Consider the following 18,296-nt stretch of genomic DNA (forward strand, 5'->3'; position numbering starts at 1 on the left):
CTGTATTTATCTTGTTACTTTATCTCGTTTTTGAAATGAACAGCCTTTCATACAGTTGAACATGGATCATAAAGCAAATGTTGAAAATTGATCAAAACCCTTTTTGTCTGAACAAACAGTTTTTGTTGGTTTATAAATAGGTATGTAGATTTCAAATTATTTGACTTGTTTGCTTGTAAAAATACATACACAATTAACATAAAATAATAGCTTTACTATGAGCGAATAAGAAGCTGAAAGGATTACAACTAATTAATCAATCTTTTGATCATATTAATCAGTTTATCGCACCGCCGGTAAATTATCACGTTGTGATTGGTTTAACGCCGTCACGTGGTGACCCCCTATGGATCCGTAGGGGGTTAGTAGATTTCATGACGTCACGTCTACTGTTAATAGTGACGTCATCTATTAATGTTGTTGTGTTTTATTGTTTATTTCTCTACAAAACACAGCGGAAAAAAGTCTCGCAGGCGATAAATTCGTTATACGGTTAACTACTGACCCCCTACGGACCATAGAGGGTGAATAAAATCCATAGGAGATTCGGCCTTCGGCCTCACCCCCTATGGATTTTACTAACCCTCTATGGATCCGTAGGGGGTCAGTAGCGAACCATATAACTTATAGTAGCAGATGCAATGTGGTAATCATTTTAAAAATAATTGAAGTTGTCATTTACCTAACTTTCATGAGTGTTGTTTATATAACAATATCTATAATTCCGTCTTTCTTAAAATAAGTTTCATTTTAATTCGACTGTCTTTTGTTAAACATTTTTATATCTAACACTGCCTTCCATTTAGAAATACAGTTTTAATTTTTTGATGAAGATCTGTTGTCTAAAAAACAGTTGTGATAAATTGTCCCTGTACATAATCCTATTGGTATACATTATGGATGGTCTTCTTTCTTAATTAGTTTTCCTTGTTTCCTTGAAATATTCATGGAAAGTTTTATTTTCACGGTTCCAATCTTACCACAAAAATAACGAGAGAAAAAACGCAGCGAAAATTTCCCTGTTTACAGTACATAACAATTCAGATGAGCACCTAACTCAAAGTTAATTTTTCTAACTACTTTCTGACATGAGTGCACACACATTAAATTCATGTCTCCCCTGGTCTACTGATCACGAATGAACTTATGCTGAAAGTTTTTAAGATAAAGATTTTACTACTAGTATCACATAATCTTAACATTATCCATAACCCTTCTAAACAAAGACAACATGAAAAAGGTGAAATAAACACTCCCAAACAGACATGAAAGATTAAAATTCTTCCATACACAAAATATAGTTGACCTATTGCTTACGTTATATACAGTATCTGAGAAACGGACTGTACCAAGGAAAGTTAATGTTGATCTATGAACCATGAAAATGTGGTGATAGTCAGATAAACCTTTTCAGACAGACATGTACACCTAACAATCATTCCATAAAACAAATATAGTTGACCTTTTGCTTATAGTATCTGAGAAATAGACCAATCCACAAAGGTTTTTTAGGGGCTGAAATCAAATTTATGGATTATCTAATTGATGGCTATTGTTTTACATGAAGGGACAAGTATTGTATGTTCATCATCCTTCCCTTCGCCTATATCACCCTGCTCAGTTACTGGGTAATTCTCTTATCACTGCCTTGAGATGTTTATCACTGCCTTGAGACGTGAGCAGAACTAATAAACAAGCACTTTTACCTCAGCAACGTAACTGTTAATATATACCTATCAAATGTTTGGACAGTTCTAGTAAAATCCCATTTGAACTGAACAAGTGCAAGAAAATAAGTGATCAAATGAGATTCGTTTGTAAATATATTAAAGGTACTCAATATTTTACTTTCAGGTGAATGGGAGTAACCAATGTGATTTAGAAATTTACACAAATTTTATCAGCTATCCAGAAACTTTTTACCTTGTATCCAATGTGTCTCTGACAAGACAACAGATTATTGCAGTTGCTTCTGCCTATTGCTGGACTTCGGCTAAGGTCATTGACACAGAAAAAGTATCCATTAAGAAACTTCTTCTCCCAAATGGAGAAAAAAATGAAGCTGCCAAAATAAACTTGAAGGTTATTTTCCCCAAACCATCTTTCCTCCATGAATTAAGACAAAATGAGCATTATCTAAATAACTTAATGTGGAATATGTTTTGGTCTGATGAAAACAACACTATTAAAATTAGCAAAGAGAAAAATTTACCCCTTACACTGCAAAATGAATCCCTCCACCAGATAAAAGATACTATAGCCACAGATATAATTAAGGATCTTGACAAGAATGGTGCAAATACTTCTAGATCTGAACACCTTGGCTGTAAGAAGATGACAGTGTTTGCTGATAAAAATGGGTTGTTCAAGATACAAGTAACAGATGCAGTCTGCCATGAATATCATATAAACCAAGATTTCAAGGAAATCCAAGAAGTGTCCTACTCTATCAAAGCTATCCTGACATATGTATGCTTTTCAGTTTCTGTTGTGGCTTTGGTTTTCTCCATTATAATGAATAGAAAGTTCAACCTATCTTCAAGTATTGCAGGTTCTAACATGGAAAACATATCCATTTCGCTGATTGCTTCAAACATTTTGTTCATGATTGGTAGTTATGCCTCTAAAATAGCATTCCTATGTTACATAATTGGAGTCTTTCTTCATTATTTATGGCTGACTGTGTTCTCTTTCATGTTGATATCAGTTCTTTATATAGCTAAAAATCTCACTTCAATGAAGACTGGTAACAAAACAATGAAGCGGACAGGAAATTTCACTAAGCATGTTTTTACCATAATTGGCTTGTTGATTCCAGTTTTATTTGTTGGTCCAGCTGTCATCCTAGATCAATTTGACATTGCTAATTTATCTGCAGGATATGGAAATTCAGTTTGCTTTCCAAACAGGTATCCAGCAAATCTTATTTTCTTTAGTGGACCAGTCGTCTTTTCTACATTGATCAATTTTGTTATTATGTTACGAGTTATAGTACAGATCTGCCTGCTTCGAGTGGAAATGAGACATCTTATCAAATCTTCATCCTTCCAAGATGCAAAACTGTTTTTCCGCCTTCTTCTTTCATCTGGTATCTTTTGGGTTATAGGTTTTTTATCTGGTATTTTGCAATCAGAATGGCTGGAATATATATTCATATTACTGTGTGGTCTACAAGGTTTATTTGTTTGTGTTTCTAACATGACAACAAGACATATGTATGGTAATATAAAAGGCACATTCAGTACTCAGGCAACTTCTTTGACCTAATTCTTTTTCTTCTAAATTTAATAGTGGTAAATAAATCAAAATACTTAAATTCAATACACTTTATTATTCAAAAGAGTGGTTTTCATTTTTTATTTGTACTTGACTTGTACAATGTACATGCTTAGAAATAATGCAGTGCACAACCAATATGATATTTCACCAGCAAGTATATTTTGTGTTTATCTATTCACTGGCAAGATAAGATTTTTGGGCCACACTTGTGCTAAATAATTACACTAAATGTAAGCCAAAATGTTCTTAAAATGTCTTAAAATGAGTGTATTTTTGCTAAATCTGAAAAATATCCCTTATGGTCTCACTACAATAACGTCATTCAAATTGTGTCATCAAGACTTGGATACCTTTTATTCACCAGTCATTATTCAAATAGGTATCTACATTGAATTGGGGTTTGCATGACTTCAATAAATATCTGCATTGTTGAATAGGTATTTACTTTATTTCAATAGGTATCTGCATTGTTGAAAAAAAGTGGTTTTAGTTTTATCAAATAGGTATATGTAATGTTGAACAGGTGTTTACTTTATTTCAATAGGTATCTGCATTGTTGAATTGGTGTTTGCTGTATTCCAATAGGTATCTGCATTGTTGAATTGGTGTTTGCTGTATTCCAATAGGTATCTGCATTGTTGAATGGGTGTTTGCTGTATTCCAATAGGTATCTGCAATGTTGATTTGGTGTTGTTGTATTCCAATAGGTATCTGCATTGTTGATTTCATGTTTGTTCCATTCCAATAGGTATCTGCATTGTTGAATTGGTGTTTGCTGTATTCCAATAGGTATCTGCACTGTTGATTTGGTGTTTGCTGTATTCCAATGGGTATCTGCATTGTTGAATTGGTGTTTGCTGTATTCCAATAGGTATCTGCACTGTTGATTTGGTGTAAGCTGTTTTTCAATAGGAATCTGCATTTTTGAATTTGTGTTTCACGTATTCCAATAGGTATCTGCAATATTGAATTTGTGTTTGTTGTATTCTAATAGCTATGGTGTTTGCTGTATTCCAATAGGTATCTGCAATGTTGAATTGGTGTTTGCTGTATTCCAATAGGTATCAGCATTGTTGATTTGGAATTTGCTGTATTCCAATAGGTATCTGCATTTTTGATTTGGTGTTTGCTGTATTCCAATAGGTATCTGCAATGTTGAATTGCTGTTTGCTGTATTGCAATAGGTATCTGCAATGTTGATTTGTTGTTTAAAGTATTCCAATAATGTATCTACATTGTCCAATTTTGGTGTCTGATTTATTCCTATATGTATCTGCATTGTATTAACTGTTGTCTGCTTAACTTCAATTAGTGTGTACATAACTAAATATTTGTTTGATATATTTTTGTGTATCTATCAAAGTGTTAAAGGGATACTTCGCAAAAAAATGAAAAATTGATATTATGTTGATTATGTACAAAAAACCACAAATCCATAAATATTTAAGTTTAATTCTGCTAGATAAGAGATCACCATCGATTTTAAATTTAGAGTATCACTGCGGCCATTTTGACATCATCCCTGAATAAAAACCACGATATATCTATAAACCACAAAGGACCAAAACAAGCAGTAACCTAACGTAGCCGTAATTGAGTGTCGATATCTTGTCAAGCGTACGGTTGTTTTACCCGACAAGGAAAGCCTAAACAGTTTCCCGGGTCACAAAAAAAGATTATAATAGACATGGTTGTGCATGCAACCTTTCCTGACTTAACTTGATACGAAAAATATAATTATATATAATTTTTTTTGAATAACTAGTACTATGGTCTGTCGTTTTAAAACTGTTTTTTTTTACTAAGTTTTGGAAACAAGAAATTTTAATGGAAATTAGTTTAAAAGTTCAAAGTGGTAAATTAAGTGTTCCGTGTAAAAATGTTTTTGAAAATCTAGTGTGTTCATAATTCATTTATGTAATAATCTTATTTAAATAAATTCGGACCTTCCCTTATCTGATCACCAGCATGGCTAAAGGAATTGTTCCCATAGGTATTGTGAGTTGACACGTCCAGGTATTCAAGCGATTTCCTGTCGGGGTTTAAAACTCTTATTACACAATTACATAAAGCAAGTTCGTGCATCACTTCACCTCTGAGGGTATTGAGAAGTGTACACGGCCGATAACTTGTAACTTTCCATTTTGAAACTATCAGATGAATATACATCTTTGTCTTGCGTGTCCGATAGTGATATGCTAGTCTTTACTAAACCATAGATATAATAGCCATTATATATATGACTAAACTCATACGCTTGTTTATAAATAACATTTATGGTGTAAAGAATATTTATGAAAATCTAAATAATTCCAAAAAAAGATTTGATAAAATAAAAATATATTTACATATTTTCCAAACGTAAATTGGGGAAAATGTAAGTAATTACTCGTTGTCAATAATTATGGACATTTTGAAACGTACAAATATTGATTTAACAAAATGTACGCACTTGTCGATCATTGGATTATACGCCTAGATAGAAGGTTACGGAACTATGGATAGTCGCTATTTAGAATATATACATGTATATTGAATATACGAGAGAAACATCCAAAACCAATTTGATTTAAATACAGGTCGATATCAAACTTGCTTTGGTTCATCGAAGTTATGCACATAGTAAAATCACAGATTTTTATTTCAATTAGATTATTTTGAACAGTTTAAGAAAGTCGTCATCATCTCAATGGTTGTGTATTATGTATAATAATGTAATAATGTGAACATGGTTCTATTATACCGGTAGTACCTCATGTCAATTTTCCTGTTCCGACATGCATGTAATATATGGTAAACGGACAGAAAGTAAGTCACAGGACAAAAAGTCACAGGACATAAAGTCACAAATTTGATAGGACAAAAAGTCACAAATAATTTGTTGACAATTGTTTGAATATATAAAAGAAAGATCTTGAAATATTTTCTTTTTATTACATATATTCATTTTTAAGTTTAGGAAATTGTTCATAAGCCTTGATAAATGAAAATTTATTAAATTTTAATCATGCAAAGGATATATTTCTTGGCACAATGAAGCCATTTAAGTACCAAGCCACTTTGACATTTAGTTTTCATAACAATTATTTGATCATTATTGATATTTATTGAATAAATTTTAATTATAAAGTTGCTTCATATATAATGGTTCAAGAAAAAACAAAAATTTTATTTTTTAAATTAGTGTTTTCTTGTTTTAGTACTGCAACCAGAGTTAATTTTTTTAAACTTTAATGTTCCGGAAGAACACACACCTAAATTATATATCGATGGAAAGAGGAAAACGTGTACAATAAGAAAAGTTTGGTCGTAAAATTCCAGAGTGGTCACATTTTTGTGAAATTGGGGTCAAAGGTCAGGCCTAAAAATATCAATATTTCAACCACAAGGACAAAAAGCAGAAAATTGCTGATATTTATTCATTAGAATGCCTCAAAAACGATTCAATCATAAGCATATGCTGCAAAGGATGTTAAAACTTTAAATTTGACTATTCATATGAAGATCTGCTATTACAAAATGGCGTTGATTTTTAACCTTCTGATTTTTTTTCCATTTATGACATAGCAAAAGTAGAAGTGGCCTTGACCTTTTTACATCCATTAACTTTCATATTTCTTATAATTTTTCACTACAGTATATTACAGAATTATTATCTAAACTATAAAACACCAGTTTATCAAATTATTTCAATATTTTTTCTATCTTTGAAAAAAAACATATTTCAAGCGCTGAAACAGTGTTTTTAATTTAGCATCTTAAAGGTTATGTATTTTGGGAAAATTAGTATCTAGTTATAGATAAATAAATATTGTTTATTTGCAAAGTCCGGACAGATCAGTTATAACACAAAAAATATCATAGTCAACCGAGGCGAATGCGAGGTTTAAAAAAAAATTCGTAAGGGTTCCGCGGAACCCAGTGTCTCGCCTACTTTTGGTGTTAATCGCAGGCTCAACAAAATTGAGGAAAAAAATTAATAAAAATATTCCCCTCTATACTATGTTTTGATTGTAAGTAGCTTCTGTCCAAGTTTGGTAAAAATCCAGGATAATTTATGAATCTAATAAATGTTTTAAAAACTTAAACTGTAGAATGTATGTAATGTTGACTGGAAGAAAAACTAAGTCCATTTATAAGTAAAATACAGAAAAAATGGAACAAAATTTTATCAAAATTTCCTTCTAGATACTAGCTTTTGATCATAAACAAGCTTCTGTCCAAGTGTGGTACAAATCCAGGATAGTTTAAGAAAGTTGTAAAAATTTTAAAAACTTTAACCACAGAGTGAATGTAATGTTAACTGGCAGAAAAACTAAGTCCATTTATAAGTAAAATACGGAAAAATAGAATTTTTTTTTTACAAAATTTACTCCTGGATACTATCTTATGATCACAAACAAGCTTCTTTCCAAGTTTGGTATAAATCCAGGATAGTTTAAGAAAGTTATTAAAATTTCAAAAACTTTAACCACAGAGTGAATGTAATGTTTCCTGGCAGAAAAACTAAGTCCATTTATAAGTAAAATACGGAAAAATGGAATTTTTTTTTTACAAAATTTACTTCTGGATACTATCTTATGATCATAAACAAGCTTCTTTCCAAGTTTGGTAGAAATCTAGGATAGTTTAAGAAAGTTATTGAAATTTTAAAAACTTTAACCACAGAGTGAATGTAATGTTAACTGGCAGAAAAACTAAGTCCACTTATAAGTAAAATACGGAAAAAATGGAATTTTTTTTTTACAAAATTTACTTTTGAATATAATCTTATGATCATAAACAAGCTTCTGTCCAAGTTTGGTAGAAATCCAGGATAGTTTAAGAAAGTTATTAAAATTTCAAAAACTTTAACCACAGAGTGAATATTTGTGGACGCCGCCGCCGACGACGACGACGACGACGCCGACGGAATGTAGGATCGCTATGTCTCGCTTTTTCGACAAAAGTCGAAGGCTCGACAAAAATCATAAGTGTTACTTGCATTGATTTAGCAGTTGATTGAATGTAAAACAAACTCAGTTTGGTGCATGAACATTGTCTTAGTGGGATAATCCTGGTAACAAAGTGTAAACTCATCAATTTTTTAAGGAAGAAATGGAAAATACAATATAATGCCAATTTGCTAATGTTGTAATTTAAAATCGGCCAAGACCCTTATATAACTTGTATTTTAAAAGCTACATACAATAGCTCTAGTCTTCATTAAATAGGGATATGGATCAATCTCTTTGTCATCGAAAGCGTACGCGTATTTGCATTACAACACACATCCCTTTCATGACACAAGCAAGTTCGGTGAAGGACAGAGTTTGTTCAGAGTAAACTCAGCTTTTGAGCACAAAGATTTACCTTTGCAGGTACAAAGTCAATCTTGTAAGTAATCTGATGACAGTTATCCCTTGAAAAATGTTGGGGTTTATCCATTTTTGTCTTCCCGGTCTTTTTGGTCCATGGAATGAAACGTTCCTTACTATCAATTGTCTCCTTGTTGATGACTATATCGTCTGTACCTTTTTGTATCAAACACCCCCCTTGGTGTTTTGAAACAATGCCATCTGGAGCGTTAATACCGTCTTGATTCGGTCAAACTCGTGCATGGCAATGCTTGACAGGTATAGTCTTGCCTCTGCATAGGAAACACAAAAGCCATGTGAGTAAAAAGTTTATATCAATGTTCATGACCCATATCCCCATATTCATTATATAAGGGACCGGTCAAAATTTCTCAATGCATGGGACCGGTGCAAATGAGCATGGGGCATGCACTTTTTTAAAGCCAAATTTCCATGGGACCTGAATTTTGTACAAGTTAAATGTGCATGGGACCTTGATTTTTTTTTTTAATTATAATATTAGGGACTGTTTATACTTGTGAATGTCTATAAGAATCTTAAATAATTTGAAAAGAAAATGATAATCTCTATCATTGACAATCATCATTTACTGAAAACAATTATATAATTTGCTTATTTATCATAGTAGATCTCCAAATGAATTAAGATTTGGCATATTGTAAGAACAGTATATACATGACATAATGGCTCAATTTTATGAAAATTTCAGGCAATTTAAAAAGTTGTAGAAATTCTCAAAGATGACTATTGGTAGCTAAATTTATTCCCAACTGGAATTTTCACCTTTTTATAAAGCATAAAATTTGACAGTAATAAATCTACATGAAAAACAAATTTTGCCATTTGTAAGAACAATATAAAAAGGAGATAGTGATCAAGCTTTACGAAAATCCCAGATAATTTGAAGCAGAACTTTCAAGATTTTTTTAAAGTCAACTAGTATATGAATTTTATCCCAACTGAAAGAATTTTTTTTTTCACATATTACTTTATACAATTGAGTGCAAAAAATATCTTTATGAATATAAAATTTGCTACTTGTAAGAACATATTGAAGATAGCTTTCAAGTGTTATAAAAATGCCATTTGATTTGATAAAGTAATGGTCATTTTCAAAGATGGACTGTCGGAATAATTCTTACACTAAGCTTATTTTCAAATTAGGATGTATTTATGTACACTTGAAATTGACGAAATAAATGTACGAAATAAGTTTTTTTTCTTCATTAGTTTTGATCTTTCTACAATTTGTTATTCCAATTTCATCTGATCAATATCAGTCCAACATTAAACTAAAGAAGAGCCTTTGTTTCACTCCCCTGCGCCTATTCATCCCAGAAGGAAAACAAACACGGGATGTGGTGGTATATTTGACTATTTAGGTTGATAACTCAAAAATCCTTTGTTGTGAGTTCATATTGTAGTTCCTTTTATATACAAATATCTACTAGTAAATGGTTATAAGCCTTTGAATTTCAGGGTTGTTTGATTTGTTTTTTTTTAAAAGGGGGGGGGGGGGGGGGGGCTGCACAAATGAGTGTTGTATTATATGTCTCTGTTGATGTGAATAGGGAGTTTTTTTTTACACTTATTGGTGAAAACATTGTTTAAATAAGGTTATGAAACATATGGAACAGGATAGTATTTTAATCTAGAATTCTTTTGTTTGATTCTTAAGTTATATATGACGTTTTGAAGGAATTTGATTTTTTTTTAGATTTTTTTGTTTTTTAGGAGGGTGGGGGTGGGGTTGGTGGTGGGGAGGGGAGGTGGAGGATGGTTCTAGGAACAAAGTCAATATTTTCTGTACAGTGGTCAGAAAATTGAATTACATACATATATTCTATAACGACTGACAAGGAAAACTGAATTAAAAGAATCCCCATTGATGATCAGCATGATCAGAAAACAATTTAAAGTCTGATTTACTTTGTTCCATCATTGCTTCTAAATTAAGAACATGAGTAAGATTAAGCTTTTATATCCATATTAATAATTTGATATTCATTTAAATAAATTTTGAAAATGATTACACAGAGTGATTGATGCATTAAGTATCATGTATCAAGAAAGATGAAGTAACACAATGCATAATTAGAATCTTTTAGTGTAACATGACGAGTAAAAAGAATAGATATGGTTACTTGATTAAAACCATGTGGAATTACATGTATACAAATAAATATAAAATTCAGTAAAAATGAGAATGGACTGGCCCATCCCTCCAATAAATATAGAGTCCGTTAAAGTACATGTACTGGTAATACATTCTGAATGCAGTATATTTCCAAATACCATGCAGGTCCAAATGTCTGTTATTGGAGATTTTCTTGTAATTTGATGACAAGAAAACACGAAAATAATCATATAATTAAAATTTGAAGTATACATGGTATATACACATTTCATTTAAAAAAAACATCATATATATCATGTATATTAAGTTCTGATATATATTATATATGTAAGTTTTCTGATTAATTAATAGCAGGTCAAGTTTGGTTTTTTTTTTTGCAATAAACTAAACCTGGGCAAGAGCTTTTTCAATAATAAATATTAGAATGGCCAGAGAGCAAAAAGATTTACCGTACAACAAAATTGGCGGGACATGAAAAGGTAAACAAATCGCAAAAGAAAAACCTCAGATAATAACTTCAAAAAATTAAAAATAAAGAATGTCAGCATTATTTGAATGATGTATGCTTGTCTGGCACATTGGTTTGAAGGACTTATACTGTATGAATTAACATGGGACACCAACTTATTTTGTTGCAAAATAGAATGGGACAACACCTTTTCTTCACTTGCATTACCATGGGACTTCAAGTTTTTTTATAGTTCATTTTGGTTTTGCACCGGTCCCATGCGTTGAGAAATTTTGACCGGTCCCTAACTGCACGGCCAATCCCAAATGTAATGGGCGAATGTTGATTTTGCTACAGAAACGATTGATTTTGTAATAGCCATACATTTGCGAATTTTTTTTTATCTTTAGGGTCAATACGGTTCAGAAGCGACTTTGTTTGATTTTTCACCAATTAACTAACAAATGGACTTAAAAAGCAATGCAGACATCTTTTCCATAGAAGCACCCAACGAGGACAGAGCTTCTAAGAGCGCTAACGGCAGAGTGAAGTAATTGTTCTTCATTTAATGTATCCTTGATATCTTCAAACACACCTTGGTGTAATTCTGAAAGACATAACATAGACTTCAATTCTCCTTCAGATATGGCATCCCCTATAGTGAGCTCAGAGCTAAACTCTATTATTGACATCCCTTGTCCCCGCTGTGTCTGAATTGTAAGGTGTCATAATAACTAGTTAGTTTGTTCTGGAGTTTGGCAGTTTGGTAAGCATCAGAGACATTCTTGGGTGAAAGTGATCGGTATATGTCGAGGATGTGCTACATGAGAAAGGCCTTTTTATGGACGAACATATCATCATTAACAATCGTTATCAATTAATTGAAAGCAAGTTTATATATTCTAATTCTTCAGTAACTGCTTTACCTGATTGCACAGGTGTTGACTTCAATAAGTACTTGGTAATGCATGCTGAAAAGTAGACTGCATTTGAAAATAAATCTGTACTCGCGATTTTTACCATGCATAAATGATTACTCACATTATCACACCTCAAAAGAATGTCAACACGTTCAGGCGACTCAATTTTGTGTAGTTTTCTGTTCTTTTTAAATGTTTTGCTTTTACACAAAAAAAATGTTTTCATATCCAAACTACAAAGAGGAAACTGAGTGCGAGATCGTATAAAAGTGTCAGGTTGTGAGGATACATGTGCATCAGATTGATCACATATTTGGCTTTCTGTTGTTTCTAATTTAAAGACGCTACAATTAAGCCTTCTGGTGTAAGGCTAATAACATCACTAATGATTCACAAATCTTTCGTCCAAGGAAAGCAGACTATCAAGAGATGTTAGTTGTAGCATCACCTTGTCACACACAAAATCTGTGCGAAACATCAATTGTACTTTTTTTCCTGACCGCTTGCATATTAATTGCTTTGAGGTTGAACATTGACATACAATGTATTTGTTCCACACAATATCAAGTCTTCTCCTTTTGGGACTAGTAGGAGTAAACTTTACAGGACTTCCACAACTAGTCATTATACGGAAAAACATCTTATCTGAAGGATTTGGTTAAATTTTATAAAAAGTCAAAATTTTATCAACAAAAATATAACTTATTAACACAAAATACACGAAAGAACTACTATATATAAACAAATCACACTTCAAAAAACTTAAAATTATCTAACTTATCCAAGAAAATGAACATAATCACATTGAAACTATCAAATTCAATGTGAAGGAAAAAATAAATGATGGAGCTGATTGACGGATATGAAATTTCCGTAATAAAAAAAGGTATAAATGATGTTTTTATTTTTGAGTTTTTGACAAAATTCTTTGGAATTTGCCCCACAAAATTTGCATGCAGTATCGCAATGATATATTTTGTCCTCTCAAATGTCAAATACTGTTTTTGAATCATATGTTTTCTCGTTTTCAAAGAAAAATGCGTTAAATTTCAATCTAAAAAACTGCAAACTTTAAGTTTGAGAGTTTTACTCGGGGATGGTATTATATTTATGTCTTCATCATTCTGATGATCCTTCATGATATGTGCATCGAAAATATTTACGAAAAGAGCCGGAAATTTAACAAAATAATTTTGTTTTGGTATTTTAAGGTAACTACCCAAAACCGTAAATTAAGGGGTACCCCATTAAAGGGTTAAAATACAAAAATGTGACCAAAGGAACTTTTTACGACCAGACGGAAATTTTAATATAGATATTATTCTATCATTTAAAACCATTTGCAGCCGTGTGTTATTCCGGAACATTAAACTCGTTAACTAAGCGTCTTTTTCGAGGTCAGTTGCAGTACTATTTTAAGAAATATAATCTCGAAACTGAATTGTGACTTTCTGTCCTGTAACTTTTTGTCCGTGACTTTTTGTCCGTGACTTTTTGTCCTGTGACTTTCTGTCCTACATTCTAATATATATGCCACTGGACGTACACTAATGATCCCCAAAAAGCTTATTTGAAGAAATAAAGAAACTTCACTCCATATAGACTGATAGTAGATGTATTAACGTCTGGTCAGCTAGAGGGTTGATTAATTTATTTAGTTAGCTTAAAGGGGAGGGGGGGATAAACCATTCCTAATATTGCACTTATGCATAAAATATTAAATGAGAGTAATATAAGAGAAAATATAAATACGAAAAGTCGCATATCTGGTAAAAAAAAGTCTCACTGGCAACTATAGAATTTCACGTACAATTGTCATTCTTAATCGAAATAATGGATAGTCATTAAAATACATGCTTGTACACTTTGATAAAAAGGGGTGCTGCAGTTGCATATTATTCATTATAAATCTATTTCAAGTATATACTTTCCTGTCATTCTTATAAGTTAACGCAGAGACATGTAACTTTACACCTCTAGTTGACGACAATCAACCATATAAATATTTGAATTTGATGTGACTTACCGTTCATCTCTTTCTTTTTTCTTCTTTTTTTTTTTTTATTTGGGCAGGTACACAAACATTGTAATGTTAGATATACTGTTCCCAGGTTGGGAGGGGGCGGTGGTTGGAGGTGAAGTATATCGAAAGTTACAAAATAAGAACGTTGTATTTATGAATTTACATGAAGAATTCTGATCTTGGGCGTAGGTTTCTTTTTTTTTTTAAGTTCAGTGATTTAAATTGAGAGAAAAAAATCTAGTCAGAATTTAAATCGTACCGGCAATTTCCACCTAAGACTCCTCTAAAATCATGAATGGTCATGCTTCTCAATCATCAGAATTTTCTTTGCATTGATACATTCTGTATCGGTAGTGATTTACCTTGACATTTCCGGGTATAACAGAGCTACTTGTATATTACCTGTATGTGGTTAGGTGACGTCCCATGAGGTCTTACGTATACAGGTTCACATTTATAATGGTTTGTGATATAACAAGGTTTTATGACATTCCGCTTCTGCATGTTCTGTATACCAAATTCTTATCTTATTTTCAGACCAAACGAGGATGTGAATATTTTCCAGGAAAAATATTGAGTATCAAAGTATCAAATTAATTTCGGGATTTTTTTCTTTCTTAGTATTAAATCACAGAAACTTAAAGAATATACTGCTTGTCCGCTTTAGGTGTATTCTTGTCAGTTAAGACTGACATATATGTCTCTGGTATATAGCAGGTTTATGAATGAATGATAAGTCTTGCAAAGGTACAAGATATAAAGCACATTGAAAATTGATTCCGCCGGTCTGTCTCCATTCAAAAAAGGAAAGTTGACGTTAGATTGATTCTGTTATTTTTTTTAAACATCGTTGGTCAAATAGCTAAAGTATGTATACGTTGTGAGATTTTAAATATTTTAATAAGGGCATTCCCGATTAGGTAAATGTAGATCGCTGTGGACGGACCAAGCTATATTAATCATGTAACAACCGCGATAATTTTCTCTAAACATTGAAATATTCAAGGTTAATACCCATGATAATTTGAAAAAATAAGTACAGTGTTTGGTTTATACGCTCGTTTTCGTGGGCCATTTTTATTTATAAAATTATTTAATTGAAAGTAATTCAGAATTTCGATGTTACAACAAAATACTCACCTATCTATTTTAAAATTAAGCTTACGCAAAATATAAAAGATATACATGTATATAACGGCGATTCAGGTATTTTGCCACCATATTCCTCCCCAAATAATTAATGTTTTTATCATTCATACGAAATGTTGTTCACACCTGTAACGGTGAACCGTGTTGGCTAAAATTCACTGAGTGAAGATCAAAAGAATAGAATTACAGAATGCTAATCTTTTAATTACCTTGAATTTAACCACGCATTCAACAGGTGGTCACTAAGTGTCACAGTACAATACACATTGTATTTACACAGTACTAGTGGAAAATGTTTGCTAGACTGAAGTAAAAGCCTTCAGGTGAGAATACAAACATGCATTTGTAAAACAATATCAGTTATATATGTTTGTTCAACATATCCGTCGGAAAAAAAATTCATAAAAATATATTCTATTGTATGATTTATTTTTATTACTATAATCATATCAGAAATCCTTTAAATATAAATCGTACATTTTAATTTTGAAAGTTGCACGGCTGATCACTTTACTTCCTTCATTATTAGTTGGTTAATAGCTACGCCAAAAGTCGTCGATGCGCTTTAAATCGCGTTGTTAGATGATTAACGAACAAGACTTACAATGAGATTTATTCACTCCCGGCATGCAAAAAGACTTAAACTACGTCACATAAGTCAGGAAGTTGGAATAAATTAAATTATTAATTCCCAATTTTCTTCTTTATTAGTGTTCATATCCAGATAAAACTTGGTAAATATGTTTTTTATGGTATTATGAACATAATAAGATGAAAAGTAAAAAATCGCGAATTTTCCCTTTAACAAAATATTGTCTGAATGTCATCATGTTTAAATGTTACTCATTTTTTTTGTAAATTAATAAAGTTGATTTTGTTGTAATCATATTTTCTTTTTCATATAACCAGTAACCTATCCTTGGAAGGTCCCTGTTGATAAATGCCTTAGACGTATAATCAACTGTAATCATTTATATCAGAAAATCAAAAAATCAACGCAAATGGAGGCTATATAAATGTCTATAAGATATCAAGTTAAGAACACAAGTTAACTATCAAAGATCCATATTGCATAGTCAGCTGGAATTATCCTACTAGAAATATTTTATTTTACCAGTAATCATAAATAACCTAGTTGCCTCTGCGAATTAATATGGGGCAAACAATTAAAACAAGAATGCACATGTTGTCGTTCTTAGCACAACCCCACTTGCAATTGAAAGTATTTGAAAACAGGAAGTAGGTGTCCAACAGATCAAAAAGGCACACACACAATCACACCCACACATTACAGCTCATCACTGTAAGGCTGCTGACAAAATTCAAAATCATTTTATTTAGTAGTACTTGAAAAAAGTGTGATGAAAAATTTTAAGTTCATTTAACATATTGAAAAAAATTTAGAGTATCAGCAAACAGGAAGTTGCTGTCCGACATATCCAAACATATCACTTTCAAGCTGCTGACTATATTCAAACTCATTCTGTTTAGTAGTACTTGAGAAAAGTGTGAAAAAAAATGTAAGTTGATTCAACATACTTAAAAATTCCTATTTTAGACACACAGGAAGTTGTTGTTTATTAAGCAGATTTGAAAAGTGCTCACTCTATACAACTCATCATTGTCAATGCAAGCTGCTGACCAAATAAAACCTTAAGTCAATCTTTTTAGTAATACCTGAAAAAAGTGTCACAGAAATATTTGATTGGCGAAGGGACAGTTAAACAAATAAATGGACAGACAAACAGGTAGATGGAAAGACAAGGTGAATGCAATACATATATAGCCCCAACTTTTAGACTGGGGGTATAATAGACAATCAGTCATTCTTCTGTCTTGTTTATTACATGTATTAAGAATTTTAACCTTTAATAAATATGATTTTGACAGTATAGTTTAGACTAGTTAATAAATGATTCATGTGGGATACAATTTATATTGATTTTATCACAGTTTGGCCCTTTATGCCATATACTTCACCACCAACGATAGCAAAGGATAAAATTTCGGATTAAAAGGTCTACCATTGTAAAATGAGTATATAATTCAAGCCCTTATTAAATAATATTTCTAGTCTAATAGGACAAAGACAGTAATCCCTTTGGATCAAAGTGCTCTAGGTAAAGGAAAATATTTGTGTTCCTCAAATTGAACTTCTAATATTGACATACAGGGAGTTAGGATGATGTTAAAAGATTATGAAAATGTAATTATTATGTATGTTTCTGTCCAAAAAGAAGGAATTGACCCTCATAAGATCCAGTAATCACATTTCTCAGTGCCGTTTTCACTATTGTGCATTTTCAATTTCACAATGTTTTTACTATTACATCACAATGACATCATATTTTAGACCTATATCACTTTCATTTGTATAATTACATACTTTTTAACTCAATAAATTTAATAAATCTAACTTTTTATTTATTTTTTTGTTGTTAGCTGGATGTATAAATACCCTGCCATGTCCAGTCTGTGTTTTTGTTAGATGTTTCTCTGCTTTGTATCCATCTGACATTTGTCTGATGAGTTAAGCCCTCATTCTTCATGTGCCTGTCCTGAGTCAGGAGTCTGTAGTTCAGTGGTTGTCGTTGGTTTTGTTATTAATTAGGCAGTTAATTTTCTCAATTGAATTGTTTTATATATTTCATGTCGAGGCCTTTTACAGCCGACTATATGGTATGGGTTTTTCTCATTGTTGAAGGCCATAGGGTTGCCTATAATAACTTACATCCACTTCATTTGAACTTTGGTGGATAGTTGTCTCATTGGCAATCATACCACATCTCCTTATTTTTATATTGTATCACTGTTTGTTTATGTTTTCATGTTTATTTTATATCTGCCTGCGAAGTGCTAGCAAATTGGAATCGCCCAAACAAATCATGTTGTTGCTGATCAGCTAACATACAATATATACATATTTTACCATGGGTATATACTCAAAGTGTTTGCCAAGCATCATATTTGAATCCAGTATATT

The 18,296-nt window shown here is 31.7% G+C and overlaps 1 protein-coding gene across 1 annotated transcript in view; it reads right to left on the reverse strand.

Moving 5' to 3' along the window:
- LOC127700229 (sodium/hydrogen exchanger 8-like) overlaps positions 1–18,296 on the reverse strand; it is a 78,839-nt gene that overhangs the window by 41,720 nt on the left and 18,823 nt on the right. The window lies entirely within an intron of this gene.

The sequence above is a fragment of the Mytilus californianus genome, unplaced genomic scaffold (assembly GCF_021869535.1).
Source record: "Mytilus californianus isolate M0D057914Y unplaced genomic scaffold, xbMytCali1.0.p SCAF_5, whole genome shotgun sequence".
Classification (NCBI taxonomy): domain Eukaryota; kingdom Metazoa; phylum Mollusca; class Bivalvia; order Mytilida; family Mytilidae; genus Mytilus; species Mytilus californianus.